The sequence below is a fragment of the Lathyrus oleraceus genome, chromosome 7, assembly GCF_024323335.1.
Source record: "Lathyrus oleraceus cultivar Zhongwan6 chromosome 7, CAAS_Psat_ZW6_1.0, whole genome shotgun sequence".
Classification (NCBI taxonomy): domain Eukaryota; kingdom Viridiplantae; phylum Streptophyta; class Magnoliopsida; order Fabales; family Fabaceae; genus Lathyrus; species Lathyrus oleraceus.
Genome location: NC_066585.1, coordinates 359,198,192 through 359,214,860, shown reverse-complemented (window position 1 = coordinate 359,214,860; position 16,669 = coordinate 359,198,192). Strand labels below are relative to the sequence as shown.

The 16,669-nt window shown below is 39.5% G+C and overlaps 1 non-coding gene across 1 annotated transcript; it reads right to left on the bottom strand.

Moving 5' to 3' along the window:
• Positions 1-16,562: 16,562 nt before the first annotated feature.
• Positions 16,563-16,669, bottom strand: LOC127109343 (small nucleolar RNA R71). Its single transcript, XR_007796655.1, has one exon. It is a non-coding gene; the product is annotated as a small nucleolar RNA R71 (small nucleolar RNA).

Below are 16,669 nucleotides of genomic sequence, written 5' to 3'. Positions count from 1 at the left end.
CATAAACGCGTCTCAGAGGAGAGGCCTCGACTGAGTTCTCGGGAAATGGTCACCAGAGTCGACGATTTCTAAAGGAATATCTGTCGTTATGGAACACCCATAGGACAAAATATATCCAACAGAAACCTCGCCTAGAATGTGGGTCTCATGAACGAATTATCGTAGCAACATGCCACGCAAGCCTCATGACTATCCACTCTAACACCTATGTGTACACTCAAGCCTGGGTAGTGGGCTTCACTCAGAACATCCACCCCAAATCAGAGGAACCAACTTGTACAGAATCCAACATGATGACAGTATGATGCATGCAAACAGATATGCAAACAATAAATGCAAACAATGAATAAATGAATGCAATAAATCAAACAGCAAACAACAACCAAAACCCTATCCTAGAGAGCGCTAGGAGAGACTCGCTTAGGGAATATGGACCAACAAGAGGTCAACTTCTTTCTTATCCCCAGCAGAGTCGCCAGCTGTCGCATCACGCGAAAAACCGGCGGGAAAACAAGAACAACAGAGCCGCCACCGTGCGTTATTTATCCCAAAAGAGGGAAAGGAAACGCTCAGAGTAAACCTGGAAAAGACATGGTCTCGCGACCAAAGAGAATGGGATCGGGAGTCGGTTATGCGAAGGGAAGGTATTAGCACCCCTACGCATCCGTCGTACTCGACGGGATCCACGCACAATAGGAAGGAAAATGGTTGCTAAAACACTGCTCACACACATACACACACTGGCTGAAAGAGACACAAGAAAACAAACAAGACTGAAACTGACTCGGCAGGATACTGCATCCTGGGCCTACTTAGTCTATCAGGCATAGACATCAGAGTCGAAGTAGTTCGGACTGGGGAAACGACACATGCTCGCTAGGATATCGCATCCTATGCATACGTATCTCCTTGGACGAAGGAGAATCAGAGCATTCGTAGCTCGGCTGACACGCACACAAACAAACACAGGCAAAGGCAAACGTGGAGCCTGAATGCCAATCGCTGGACTTACATCAACATCCGAACCGAAACACACACAAAGGGTGGTTAAGACACAAAGGGTTGAAAAAGAAAAAGGGCGCCCGGAGAGATCAGCTCATCTCCTGCCTACGTACCTCATCTGGTATGAGGATCAGGGCGACGTAGTTCCCCTACGCAGGGAAAAAGGACTAGCCTAACCAGATAACAGAGGGAGACACAACACTAGGGAGACTACGACTCGAGCCTAGATGTTGTCATGCAAAGTCGTCCCTAAGTTAAGGTTTCTAGCTAACTTGCACAGGAAGCAAGCCTATCCTAAACATGACTTGCACAGGAAGTAAGCCACACCTAACCTAACTTGCACAGGAAGAAGAAGGGTCTCGATTGCAACTAGGGCAAGAGAAAGGGGAGGTCTCAATCGCAACGAGGGCGAGAGAAGAGAATTAGTGTTAGTTGTTAGTCAAACTCGACAAGACATCGCATCTCGTGCCTACGTATCTCATCTGGACATGAGAATCAGAGTTGCCGTAGTTCGGCTGAACTATTCTTGTTGGTTCGTGTTTTTTAAGTGGACAACGTCACTACGCAATCTACCGGATGCTCGACCTTTGGAGACTTACTCACCTGTAGTAGAAGGAGTGGATGTATCCTTAAGAGGGGATAATGTTTGTTTGTGTTTTAGGAAAGCTCAAGCAAGAAAGGAAGTCCTATACGAAGGAACCGTGCTACCTTAATTGACATGCAAACGAGACTACACGGAGTCTAACAAACCTAGGGGATACAATCATACCACACAAGCACATACATCATGAAATAAACACACCAACAAGGGGCTCAAACATCAAGGCTAAGTTTTAGTCGAGAGGTCATATCAACCTCAACAAACAAACCACTGGAACTGGGTAGTGTTAGCTCTTAACCTTGCCATTGAGGGGCTAAGGTGAAGCAGATGAAGGGTGAGTGAAGATAAGACTTCACAACTCTTATCCCTGGCCTGGGAGAGCTTAAGACAAGAATGTGTGGGTTCAGAAAGGGGGAACCCTTCTACACATTTGAAACTGACTCAACTGTATAATTGTACAAGATCTTGGGTTTGTATCTGCAATGCATCAACACAGTGGTGTGAGCAAAGCAGATGACACACAGAATAGCAGGGGATAGATTGCATATCCCTTGGGTTCTGCCAATTGCCTCTTCACTTAGGAGGTCTTTGAATATGTACAGGGACAATTTTAAACAATCACAAACATTGCCTCTTAAGGAGGACTTCAGACAGTTGCCTGGCCAAGTAACAGGCCAGGTCTTCCAGACTACATGAAGATGAGAAATTATACCTCAATGCAAATTGCTTATCAAGCAAAGCAAAGCAAAGTTCACAAGGAACTAAAAGCAACTAAAAGTACCTGAAACCAGTCAGACAACATTAGTACACAAGTCAAAGTTAAATCAGAATGAAACAAAGGTTAACAGTCAACACAAGCAGACAAATGTGCAATGCACAAGGCTCAAGGCATGTGAACCAAGCAACCTACAAAACAAACAAGTTAGTCATGATAAACAAACAAGCATCAATCAATTTGTATTGATCTCATTGGGTAATTGTTGGTCAACCTGAAAACATGAACTCAAATGTGAGTAACAGGACCACTAGGACAAGCCTAGGGTCAAAAGGGAATGAGAAAGTCAAAACAGCAAATGAATTCCAATCAAAATCATACTCAAACAATCAAGAAACAAACTCAATTGGGTTCACATTCATATCAATCATCATCATCATTTTATAAGCAAAAGAAGTCAAAGCATGGCATATGGAAGCTCATAGAAGTCAACAGCAAGACTCAACTCAAAACCAATCATAAACAATTCCAAAAATCATCAAATAAATCATGGTTAAACATAATCCATAGCATGGTAAGCATGTCAAGTTTCAGCTCAATAGGACAAATGGGAGTTGGTCAATGAAAATCAGAAAGGCAAGGCAATTTTGAACATGCTCAAAGAAGTCAACCAAACATACATCAACTTGAAAAAATCATAAATCAGGGATGGCAGATGAGAAATGAATGGGACTAAAACCATGGCAAAGCTTAAGATGTCTAGTAATCACATATCAAGTTTCATGTCCATCTAATAAAGTATGAGGATTTCACAAAACAAATGGGAACAAGTGTCACAAAAAGTCAACATAAGACCAAACAGGGGAGAAAAATCTCAAACAATTGGAAAATGCCATAAACGGATCCACAAAAAATCACATGTAAACTAGACATACTCAAGTGAATTCATGCAAAAAATCAAAGCATTTTGAGGTCAAGAGGCATGGCTATGAAAATCATCAAGTTGCACATCAATGGTGTGACACAAATTGTCACACCCTACTTCAAAAAATCATAACTCAATGACCAGAGATGATAAATTCATGAACTCTATACCAAAATCACCATGGATGTGTCTAGTCTATGCACAAAAAATTTCAAGGCCAATGGATAAAGCATCACTATTTCACAAATGATTTGGTAAAAGGTACAAGATATGGATACATGTCACAATCCCTAATGCCAATTAAAAACCAACCATCCAAAAATTCTGGAAAAAATGTGATAAAATACTAGAGGTCATGATGAATCAAATGCAAAAAAATCCCATGGAAATTGGATCAATCATGATGAACTTATGATTTTTACAAGTTGGTGCATCAAAATGAAATAACATGAAAAAACAACATTATTTTAATGGGACAAGGGCACGCTGAATGGCAATTTAGTAAATACCGGATCCACTAATCCATACGCTGCGTTTTGGCACGGCAAGGGAAATGTTTTGATTGGTCATTATGGAACTACAGGGCCATGCACACGTGAGGTTCTGGGAAATGATATGAAGCTAGGGTTTATCATGTACAGTGAAACTTCATCTTCTTCCCAAATTCGTGAAAAATCAAAATGCCCAGAAAATCAAATTAAATACACCAACATGACCAGCAAGCATTGTACAACACAAATCCATTACTCATTTTCATTAAAACAGGCCACGCATTATGAATCGAGTGAAAACATATTTCAACATCCAACTTAAAACCTAGATTTCTCCTAAACTACTCAAACATCTTCAACCATTCAAAGCTCAATGTGACCAGGGCAAGGAGATCTACACATGGCATAGCATGATTTAGAGAAAAAAAAGAAGTCGAATTCTTACTTGATTCTGGAGCAAATGATGAAACAGTTGTGTTTTGATGATGTCTTGCTGAAACAGCTACTCTACAGACCTCCAAATGGTGAACGATGAAGAGGGTTTGGCTCAGGAAAGCTTGGTTTGGCTCTAATCAACTTCTGCCATTAATGGAGCTCAGCAAAAACAGTCCATGAAAGTGGTTTCCAGTTGAGATTCGAGGCTTGAAATCAGCTCCAAATGGTGGGTATATGATGTAGCAAGCAAGGCAATGTCAAGTGCTTCACAATTTTTTCCACAAAAATTCAAAGATGGAAAGATGGAGATTTTGAGAGAGTGAGAATTCTGTGTGCAAAATGGCTGCTAGGGTTTTAGAATGACAGAAAATGAGTTAATATACTTCTGTTTTAAGTTGCATAAGTGGATGCTAAACATGATTAACTTAAATGAAGCATTTTGCTAATTGACCACTTTTGTTCACATGGTGAGGTGTAAGGGCAAAAGCCACGAACTTGGGCTTGCAACAAGTCATAAACAACATTTCAGACCTTATTTGAAAGGCCAAATAGAATGGAAATGGTTATTTGAAAATTTCACTTTTCACCCTTACTTGAAAATAAAATATGTAAGTGCAAAAATGCCATTTTGATTGGTAATGTTTTGATGCATGATGGTTACATATTTGGAAAGAGGAGGTCAAATGTGACTTGTTGCAAAAAACCCCACCCAAATTGGCCAAATGGTTTGAGAGATATGGCCTTTTGAAGTTCAAGAATTTTTGAAAATGAATTGATCATAACTTGCCAACCAAACATGGGAATTGAGAGTTCTTGGACTTTTTGGAAATGGGAGAACAATATCTTCAACTTTCATGTTGGTCAAAAATTCATTTGAAGCTTGTATCATGATGTAAGTTTGGGATCAAGAAGTTTCCATTTTTGGCAAGTTTCAATTACAGGTCCAGTTTCTATTTTTTGGAAATTTCTTGCCTGGCTTCAAATTCTTCCATGATGGTGTTTGACATGATATATAAGGCCTATATGGACATGAAGGAACCCTCTCAAACCAAATCCAACCATCAAAACCATAAAATCAGGCCCAGTTGACCAAGGTTGACTTTTTAGGGTTTCTGGCAAACTGTGCATTGACTGGAGACTTCTGAACATCCAATCCCTGACCAAAACACTTCCACAGGACCCCTAGGTCATGTGAACATGTTGGACCAACCCTAGGGCCTTGGCTCAATGGAGATTGTACTTGCTTGATTGATTGACTGACCTCCTGACCAGTTTGACCTAATTCTTCTGACTGGCTTGCACTTAAGGCAAAGGGACAATGCAATGCTATGCAGTGGACCATGTTATGTTATGACCTAATATGAGAATGTATGTACAATGATAGGTGCAAATTTGAGGTGCTACACATACATAGCTTGGGAAAGCGATAGCGACTCCTCCGATGATGAAAGTTCTAGTGATGAAGATGAAGCTGCAAACCTATGCCTCTCTGCTCATCAAAAGAACAAAAAGAAACAGGTACGACATGCTAAATATGAAAAATCCTCTAGTATGTCTCATCATGAATTACAAGCTGCATTTGATACTTTACACTGTGAAGCTAAAGAGGCCTTTAAAAGGCTTGCCTTAAATAACCAAATTTTTATCCATTTGGAACAAAAAATTCGAGAATCCGAAAGGAAACTCGAGGCACTCAAAGCTTCTATGGTAGAAAGCACAAAAGCAGGTTGTGAGGACCTTAGAAATACGATAATCAACTATGGGTGTGATACTTGTTATATTTGGCAAGGTGAAGTAAGAAACCTAAAGACCAAACTTGACAAGGCTCTTGAGCCCAAGATTACCTTTGAATTCGATAAATCAAACTTTCGAAAAAGTATGGTTAATCCATATCAAAAATATAAATATGTTATAAAGGATGAAGATAGCAAAGGCAATCAAAATGTTAATTTCTCTTGTCTTTATTGTTGCAAGAAAGGCCACTCCATTGCTAAATGCAGGTTTAGGAGATTCTTAGTTCCTAAAGGCATTTATCAATGGCTGCCCAAATGCAACCATTTCGTTACTCACCATTCAGGACCCAATGAGCCATTGGGTACCTTCTCTTGTTAATTGCATTTCCATAGGTACAATGCCTCGAGACCACCAGGAGAAGATGGGTTCTCGACAGTGGATGCTCAAGGCACATGTCAGGAGACATATCACTCTTCATTGACTTCGTGACTAAGAAGAAAGGATATGTAACCTATGGTGACAACAACCGTGGAGCAATACTAGGTAAAGGTAGTGTACGTAACCCCTCTTCCACTACTATTTCTGATGTATTGCTTGTCGAAGGTCTTAAACACAATCTACTTAGCATCAGTCAATTATGTGACAAAGGATACAATGTATCTTTTTCAAAAGATTGTTGCAAAATTGTACATAATGATGATAAGAAGAGTATGTTTAATGGCCTGCGAGTGAATAATGTCTATACGTTAGACTTGAACGAAGTATCGTTAACAAGTGACAAATGCCTTGTAACAATGAGTGAAGATTCATGGTTATGGCATAGGCGATTAACACATGTTAACTTTGACTTACTAAATAAAGTAGTCTCAAAAGATCTAGTCTTAGGTCTTCCCAAAATAAAGTTCACCAAGGATCACCTTTGTGATGCTTGTCAAAAAGGGAAGCAAACGAGGATCTCATTTAAATCCAAAAATATCGTTTCAACAACGAGACCTCTCGAACTTCTTCATATGGACTTATTTGGGCCGTCTAGGATTAAAAGTCTAGGAGGAAACTATTACGGTTTCGTAATAGTGGACGATTTTTCTAGATTTTGTTGGACTATCTTTTTAGTAAGCAAGAGCGATACGTTCGCCGCCTTTGAAAGGCTTGCTAAGCTTTCCCAAAATAAATTAAATACAAACATTGTTTCAATTAGAAGCGACCATGGGGGTGAGTTCGAAAACCATTTATTTGAAGAATATTGCGGTAACCATGGTATCGATCATAACTTCTCCGCTCCATGTACTCCTCAACAAAATGGGGTTGTGGAGCGTAAAAATCGAATTTTGGAAGAATTGGGAAGAACAATGATTAACGAAAGTGGTTTACCGAAATATTTTTGGGCCGACGCCATTAGTACGGCGTGTTATGTTTTGAATAGGGTGCTCATTAGCCCCATTCTAAATAAAACACCGTATGAGCTTTTAAAAGGGCGAAAGTCAAATGTTTCTCACTTACATGTCTCCGGTTGCAAATGTTTTATATTAAATAATGGAAAGGAAAACTTGGGCAAATTTGATTCCAAGGCCGACGAAGGTATCTTCCTCGGATACTCTCAATCAAGTAAAGCATATAGAATATATAATAAACGATTACTTGCTGTGGAAGAGTCTGTACATGTCACTTTTGACGAATCCTATCCGAGAAACGTCGGAAAGGGTAGTGTTGTTCATGGTGCAGGTACATCTACGGAAGACATACTCAAGGGTGGCGAGCCGGGGATTGATCAACCCGACAAAGTCAAAGTTGAGGAGGATAAAGATGTACACCATGAGGAAACCGAGGTAGCTCATCCGCCTTCAAACGATGATCTCCCTCAAGCTTGGAGGTCTCCCAAAGACCATCCAATTGACAACATTCTCGGAGATATCTCAAAGGGTGTTACAACTCGATCGAAGCTAAGTAATTTCTGTTATCACTTCGCTTTCGTTTCACAAATGGAACTTAAAAACCCTAAAGAAGCCCTACTCGATGAACACTGGTTTTTGTCAATGCAGAAGGAACTAAATCAGTTCACTAGAAATGAGGTTTGGGACCTTGTCCCTCCTCCGCGAGGTCATCGAGTAATCGGCACCCGATGGGTGTTTAGGAACAAGTTGGACGAAAACGGGGTAATAACCCGTAACAAGGCGCGTTTAGTAGCGCAAGGGTATAACCAAGAGGCAGACATCGACTATGAGGAAACTTATGCGTCGGCTGCCCGACTCGAGGCTATACGCCTTCTCCTTGCCTTCGCTTGTGCGAAAGACTTTAAACTATTCCAAATGGATGTTAAGAGTGTGTTTCTTAACGGTTACATAAATGAAGAGGTCTACGTCTCACAACCTCCGGGTTTTGAATCTCATGAGTATCCCGATCATGTTTACAAACTAAAAAGGGCTTTATATGGTCTCAAACAAGCTCCTAGAGCTTGGTATGAGCGACTAAGTAAATTTTTACTTGATCAAGGTTACTCAAGAGGAAAGGTTGACACAACCCTCTTTATTAAATGTCAAGGAAAGCACTTGATATTAGTACAAATTTATGTTGACGATATTATATTTGGGTCTACTAACATGAATCTCGTGAGAGAGTTTTCGGATCTTATGCAGGGTGAATTCGAGATGAGTATGATGAGGGAGCTCACATACTTTTTCAGTTTGCAAATTAAACAACTCAAAGAAGGAACATTCGTGAGTCAAACAAAGTATTGTTTGGACCTTATCAAGAGATTTGACATGGCAAAAGCCAAGGCCATTGACACCCCCATGCCAACATGTGCAAACTTGAATAAAGATGAAACGGTAAGGACGTAGAGGTAAAAAGGTATAGAGGTATGATTGGATCACTTCTCTATCTTACTGCTTCTCGTACCGACGTTATGTTTAGCTTGTGTATGTGCGCAAGATACCAATCATGTCCCAAGGAATCCCATCTAAAAGCTGTCAAACGAATACTTCGATACCTATCCGGTACTCCGAAGTATGGACTATGGTATTCCAAAGGTAATGATTGTTCATTGGTAGGTTTCTCCGATTCCGATTTTGCCGGTTGCAAATCGGATAGGAAAAGCACTAGTGGTACTTGCAATTTATTTTCAAATTCCTTGGTCAGTTGGCATAGCAAGAAACAAGTCTCAGTTGCTTTGTCAACCGCCGAAGCGGAATACGTTGCCTCCGGTAGTTGTTGTGCTCAAATCCTATGGGTTAAGCAACAATTATTGGATTTTAATCTCAAACTCGAACGTATTCCCATTTTCTGTGACAATACAAGTGCCATTAATCTTACCAAAAATCCTGTGTTGCATTCTCGCACCAAACATATCGAAATTCGACACCATTTTCTTCGGGATCATGTAGAGAAAGGTGATGTTGTATTTGAACATGTTAACACTAAAAACCAACTAGCGGGCATTTTCACAAAGCCGCTAGCTACTGAGCCTTTCTTTCATATTCACCGAGAACTTGGTATTCTCGACATTTCGGAACGGGCGTCATAAATTGCTTGCTTTATCTTATTTCATTTAAAACTATAGTCTTGTACTTCTAACAAGTTAATGTTGTTGCAAGCACAAGTATATTGTTCATCAAGTTATTCCGGCATTGAGGTGATATTGTTCCTTTACCCTTTTCTCTCTCCCAACCTTCATGGTTAAATAGTTGTATTACATGATGATATTGTATATATATGACTTGTTTCTTATACCATATCTGTTTGGATGTTTAATGTTGTGTGGCATTCTATTTATGCATCAAACATGTGAGCATATGTGCATAACAGTGAAAATCTGCAAAATTTGCCTGTATGAGTCGACCATAACAGGGAAATGGTCGACGCACACCTTAAAAACCTTCCTTTTTTTTCAAAAAAATAAAATTCAAACAGTATGCGTCGACGCATGCAGAGGGTATGGTCGACGCATCGCACAAAAAATCAGTTTTTCTGCATAAAATGTTCAAACTTCCCATGCATTTGCATTTTAAATTCTCATTAAGTGTGCATTTAACCCACTACATTGTGAGTTGCACCTACCTAGTGCCTATTGTCTCTTGGCCTCTCCTCTTCCCAAAACCCTAAATCTTCATCTATAAAAAGGGCAAACCTCCTTCTTGCAAATCATTCTCAAAGTCTTACACCAAGCTTCACTCTCTACCTTTACAAAAAGCTTCAGAATCATTACCCATGGCTTCCTCATCCCGCAGACCTACCGGTAAGAGATCAAGGGGATCATCCTCTGCCTCCCTACCCATTACCGCTATCTCATTAGTTCCACCGGCTCTTGTCGACACCTTCAACAAAGACATTGGTCAAAGAGGAGTTGTGAGGCAACATGCCTTCTACAAACTCACAACAGAACGCATACATCTCAAAGACATCATGACTCTGCTACAGTATCACGGTATTGTTAAATTCCTGGAATGCAATGCCAAATATAGCGAAGACCTGGTCCGTGTGTTCTACACTTGCCTTCATAACAAATTTCGTGGTCAAAAGTTTCACTCCAAGATCGACACAAGAAAGGTATCTTTCAAGTCTGATGTTTGGAATAAATATTTTGATCTGACATTGGTTGCTGATGAAAATCCTCCTGCTGAGGTAACTAATTCTCACACAATAGAAGGATATGAGTTTAAGAGCGCTTTGAACGATATGCTGAAACGACCCTACCCAAACCACATTGTGAACAGTGATGCGTTCCCACGAACTATCACTGCCGGTAAGCTGAAAACAGGTAAGCGCATTCTTCAGTGGATTGTGGCGCGCATCCTGCGGCCTAAGAAGGGTGGCCTTTCCTGAGTTGAACAGGCTGAGGTTCATCTCATATATATCCTGAAAAATCAGCGTAAAATAAACTGGCCCTACTACATTGCTAGTAGGATGTTCAGTTTACGAGACTCCGGACGAGGCACTGCTCTTGCCTATGGATCTTTTATTCAAGAGGTTCTTACTGCAGCTGATGTTGATTATCCGTCCTTTCCGTATACCTCCACTTCCTCAGATAAAGAATTCAGCCCAAAAACTTTCTCTATGATGGGATACTTTTGGTGTGATGAGCGGAGAACATACAAATTTGTTCCTAGGGGGTATATTCCTAGGATTGTTGAAGAATATGATGAAAGTGATGAAAGTGAAGAAGAAGACCAAGAGGAAAACGAAGAAGAAGGAGCAGGACAAGCATTTGAGCAGCATGATAGTCCTCCACAAGCAGACACACACGACTACACAAACATCGCTTGGGTTCAGAATACCTATTCGACTGAAGAAGATGCCCCCAACCGTGGTGGCTGGGGTGAATGGCAACATATGGGCTGGTCAACACAACGCCAATTCTATCAGCTGTATCAATGTGGTGCTGAAGAATCTCCACCGTCTCCTCCGCAGCAAGAAAATTCTTCTGAACTTTTAGATATGATGCGAGATATGCAGCTGGCTCAACAATCATTCATACAAACTCAGGATGAGCGCTATGCTCATATAAGCAGCCAGCTTCAAGCACAAAATGAGAGGCTCGATAGCCTCTTAACCAGCATGAATGAACGGTATGCAGCATTCACCAAAACATTTGAACGATAGGAGCGGTCCGTCGATGTGGGCCTCAAGTATCTAATTAGTGTTGCTGACCAAATATCTTCTCTGGAAGATCCTTACAGAAACCCGGTGATTTGTTACCACCGAGGACGAGGCCATTAGGGCATAAAATTGCATGTGCATCTGTACTTTTGTTGTTTGACTGAACTTATTATCTGTTATGCTTGTTTGTTAATCTAGTTTAATGTTATCTCCTTTTCAATTTGTTCAGTAATAATATTTGGTGTGGTATTGTTATATGATTCGCTGTCTCCTGTTGAATATCATGTTATATTGAATAATAGTTCTCTTTCTCTTTTTGATGTTGTCAAAGGGGGAGAAGAGCATGTACCAAAGCCAAGCCAAGATATTCACAACAATTAACAGTTTGTTTTGCAGCCAGCCTTAGATTACAAAAGAAAGGGGGAGTGTGTGTAAATATTGCATGTTGTTTTTTCTTTGGTTTCACACAGGTTGTCATCATCAAAAAGGCGGAGTATGTAAGGGCAAACTGTCATACAACATACGATCATAGGTTTCGATGATGACAAATTACCACCATGGATGAATCGGCATTGTCGATTCCACCTCTACAAAACAAATGCAACACATCACCTATCATATCCTTTTCTATGTTCATCTAAACTGTTATATTTCATACAACATATGTGGATAAAATGTGGTCATGACAAAATGCATGAAAACCACAAAAAATCTGAATTTTTGTAGATTTGCAGGGTTTGAGTCGACCGCAGGGTCGGCGCATAACATACGGGTCAGCGCACGAAGGCTAGAGTCGACCGCAGGGTCGGCGCATAACATAGTGCATTTTCTCACGGGTCAGCGCACGAAGGCTTGAGTCGCCCGCAGGGTCGGCGCATGAAGGTTTCACTTTCCCACGGGTCAGCGCACGCCGACCTATGGTCGACGCATACTGATGTGTTTTCAGATTGTTCAAAACTACAGGCTAAGCGTCGATGCATAGACCTGCTATGGTCGACCGTTCGCGCGCAAATTCAGTGTTTAAGTAATTCCCACTCTGTTTGAAAAGTTGTTAAGTGGGTTGGTTGGTTTGTTACTATATATACAAGTTCAGTTACTTGTATCAACTAACATTTTGACAAATTGATTCAAGTGTACAAAGAACAAGAAAAAGTGAAATAGGTGTCCAAGATTCTTCATCTTCATCTTCAACATCTCACAACACATCAATTACACACAACCATTTTTGAAATGCTTTGTGATTGGTTAAAGGTGATAACGTTCGAAGCCGAGATTGGGAATCCGGTTCGGGTTGAAGCTTGCGACAAGTTTTTTCTTGAATAAAACCTTTAGGGTTTTGTCCTCCAAGATTGGTTTGATTTTTGGGGTTTTTGGACGATTTCTTCATCAATTTTCAGCTGAGCGAAGGTGATTGAGAAGAGGAAGTCTTCATCAATTTAGTAGCGGATTCAGTGATATTGAAGGGAAGATTTCGGGTTCGATTTGTTGTAGTTGAGATCAGCCGGGCTGAGGGTTTGAAGAACTGAGAGTTATTCAACAAAGGGGCTAGAATCAGAGGTCTATCAACAACAATCGAAGGACTTGATTCACCTTGAATCAAGGAACAAGGAGTGGAAGCAACATTCAACGTCTTGAGAATTCTGTTGTATAATTGCTTTTCAATCCTTGTATAAACTGTTATACTCAACAGGTGATATCTATTAAAGCAATCTCAATTCTAGTTTTAGAATTGAGGGCAGACGTACCCCGAAGCGAGGACGATGGGGGAACTGCCTCATCAAATCTTTGTCTTCTCTATTTTTCAGCATTTTTGTTTTTGGCTTAAAAAATAAGTGATTTTTGTTTAAGCACTTTTATCAAACCTTGATATTAATTGAGTAAGAAGATTAAAACTCTGTTTTTGAATCCAAAGTACAATAAGATATTGTACTAGACTAATTGGAATCACTTACTCAACATAAATATCACTTGGAGTATTTTTGCACATCAAGTGTTTGATAATTTTCCTAAACCAAAATTATCTTAGTTGTGTATCTAGTTTGGTTTGCTCTTTAAATCATTGGAACTAGGAATCCTAGCAAGTGAAATAAATCATTGATAGTGTGACTAGTGTAGTGATTCTTATTCTACATTATCTCTAATCCATAGGCTAGACGCATATCCGGTTTTCCAATAACCGTTCGTTTTAGACTATATTTTCCTCGGCCGCTTCCGCACTTACAACAAATTTTCAAAACCAATTTTTAATTGGCAGCGCCGACTCAATTTTTAATTGGGATCTATTCAACCCCCCCCCCCCCCCTTCTAGATCCGTGCCATAGTCTAACAGTTTTAGAAAATTTTCCTTTCTGACATGCCTCACAAAGAGAATTTGAAGAAAACTTCATCTTAGGTAGGCCTCTACTCAAGTTTGTTTAGCTGATAAATCCTCCTCATGCTAATGTGACCCAAGCGTCTATGCACACCCATTGCTCTTTATTTACAGACATTAAACATTTTACATTTTGATCTTTTAGATCTAAAAGCTTAATTTTGTAAATATTGTTCTTCCTCTTACCAGTGAAAAGGACTGTGCCATTTTTCTGATTAATAGCTTTGCACGTTTTTTGATTAAAGATTATATCATAACCATTATCAATTAATTAACTTATGGATAAAAAGTTATGCATTAATCCTTCAACATAAAGGACATCATAAATAGAGGGAAGAGATCCATTACCAACTATTCCAGATCCTCTGATTCTTCCTTTCTGATTTCCTCCAAAGCCTACGAAGCCAGCGTCTTTAAGTAGCTTTGGAACATATGTTTTCTTCCCATCATGTGTCGCGAGGATCTAGAGTCCAGGTACCATGATTGGTGTTGTAACTCTGTTGCACAAGATATCTATAACATATACTATTTTATCTTTTAGTATCCCGAATCTTTTGGGTCCTTTATGATTAGTTCTCTGATAACGCGAAAATATATCGTATATTTGACTTGACTTGTATTGCAATCTAGTGCCATTTTACTTATTTTTCCATAGCATTATGCCGTATTTTTTGTTTATTTCAAGTATTTATCAAATAAGAAATGTTTGTGAGAAAAGCAGAAAAAGAGAAAAAAGGAAAGGAAATGGAAAAAAAACAAAGAAAATACAAAGGGGTGCCGCCCACCACCAAGTGTGGCGCCTTCCACCTACTTGAAGTGTGACACCCACCACTAAGGAAAAGTGTGGCGCCTACCACTAAAGAAAGGTGTGGCACCCGCCACGAAGCCCATTTCCTCCTGATTTCTCTCCATGCTCCGTCTTTCTCGTTCAACATAACCACCCTAAATTCACGCCAACTATGAGATTTTCAAGGAAATTTTCAAGGCAAGAATGTGAGTATAAATGAGGGCTTCCGTCTTCAGTTTAGGGGATCCTTTTTTTAGCCAGAATTTTGTTCTAAGAATTTTAAGCGAATATACTTACTTGTAAAAGTGATAGATCTTCCACATCGGGGGACTATTGCAATTCTAGTTTTAAGAACCGATTTTGATTGTAATTTTGTACCTGATTGTCAAGCATGCCCGCATTTTCTTAATTCAAGTATCAACATTAATTCCAGTTTTCAGTCTATTTTCTAGGTTCCATTTTAGTTGTTTATTTTAATTGTTTATGATTTCATCTTAGAACCAATAAATTTTGTTTCGTTTTAAAATCATGTTTTATCTTATGTTTAATCATCGTAATAGCATGTTTATGTTTGAACCCATGTTTGGATAAACCATCTGATATCGGTATGTAAAGACAGTTATAATGACGGGATTCATTAATAATTAGTGTTGATCTTTATAAACTATTTTTCTAGTTATAGTTTCTTATTCTAAAACTAAAACTATTTTCATACGAGAGTATAAAGCAAACAAGGTTACACTCAATAAAACGAGAGTTTGGGATTTTAACCAGATAGCAGAAAGTAGACATTAATTCTAAACACATCGAGAGCACTTTAGAATTAATTAGAATTTATTGATTTCCAAAAATTACTTTTAATTCAAATGAGACAGCGAGAGCGGAGCATTCTGGTTTAAGACTACAGTCAGAGTCAATAACACAAGAGTGTGAGATAAAGTCTTTTAAATCAATAATTTATACTGAAGAGTATTTTGACATTTAATATTACGCCAATTATTTATCGAATCCCCGAAGTTTGATGAATTACAGATCGACATCCCGCTACTAAATATTTCTATTAAAGTTCATATTTCGTTAATACTTATATCTCGTTGTCCCTTAAACCCAAGAAAAATCATCAGTCTTAGATTTATGTAGTAACATTAGATAACGGTAAGTTCAATTTTTAGTCCTTTGGGTTCGATAATATTTGAAACTACGTGATACGACTGTGCACTTGTAGCCACGAATCCTATAGACATACTAAGTCAGGATCAAGTTTTTGGCACCGTTGTCGGGGACTAATTAAGTCGATATCGTAACTCCAGTGTTGTGCAGTATAGAGTAAGGCAAACAAAACTATTTCCCTTCTTAAATTGTCGATTGTGTGCCAAGTACTCACTCTCAAGACGAGAAATTAAAGCTACCAATCGTCGAACTAGAGTGTTAACTAAGATTAGAACGCCAGATACAAGAATACCGTATTAAGTACAATCTTCTCGATCCTAATATCCCTATTCCCGAACCAGTTGTAGAACCAGAGATGGCTGAAGGACCGCAGAACCGTCCTCTCAAGTACTATGCCATCCCTTTGCAGGATAACCCACATAACAACATCGCTGCCCCTGCCATCGAGGCAAATAATTTCGAGCTAAAACCTTCATTGTTGCCATTCGTACAACAAAACCAATTTTCCGGGAATCCGACGGAGGACCTAAACCTATATTTGTCAGTGTTTTTGCAATACGCGGACATAGTGAAAGCAAATGGTGTCAGCCCCGAAGAAATAAGACTACGTCTTTTCCCCTTCTCATTAAGAGATAGAGATAGAGCTTGGCTCCAGTCTCTACCATCCAACTCTATCACTACGTGGAACGAGTTGAAGAAAGTTTTCATAGCACGATATTTCCCACCTAGTAAGACGGCTATGCTTAGAGCCTAAATAAACGAGTTTAAACAAAAAGACAACGAATCTCTTTTCGAAGCATAGGAGAGATATAAGGACATGATGAGGCTTTGTCCATATCACGGTCT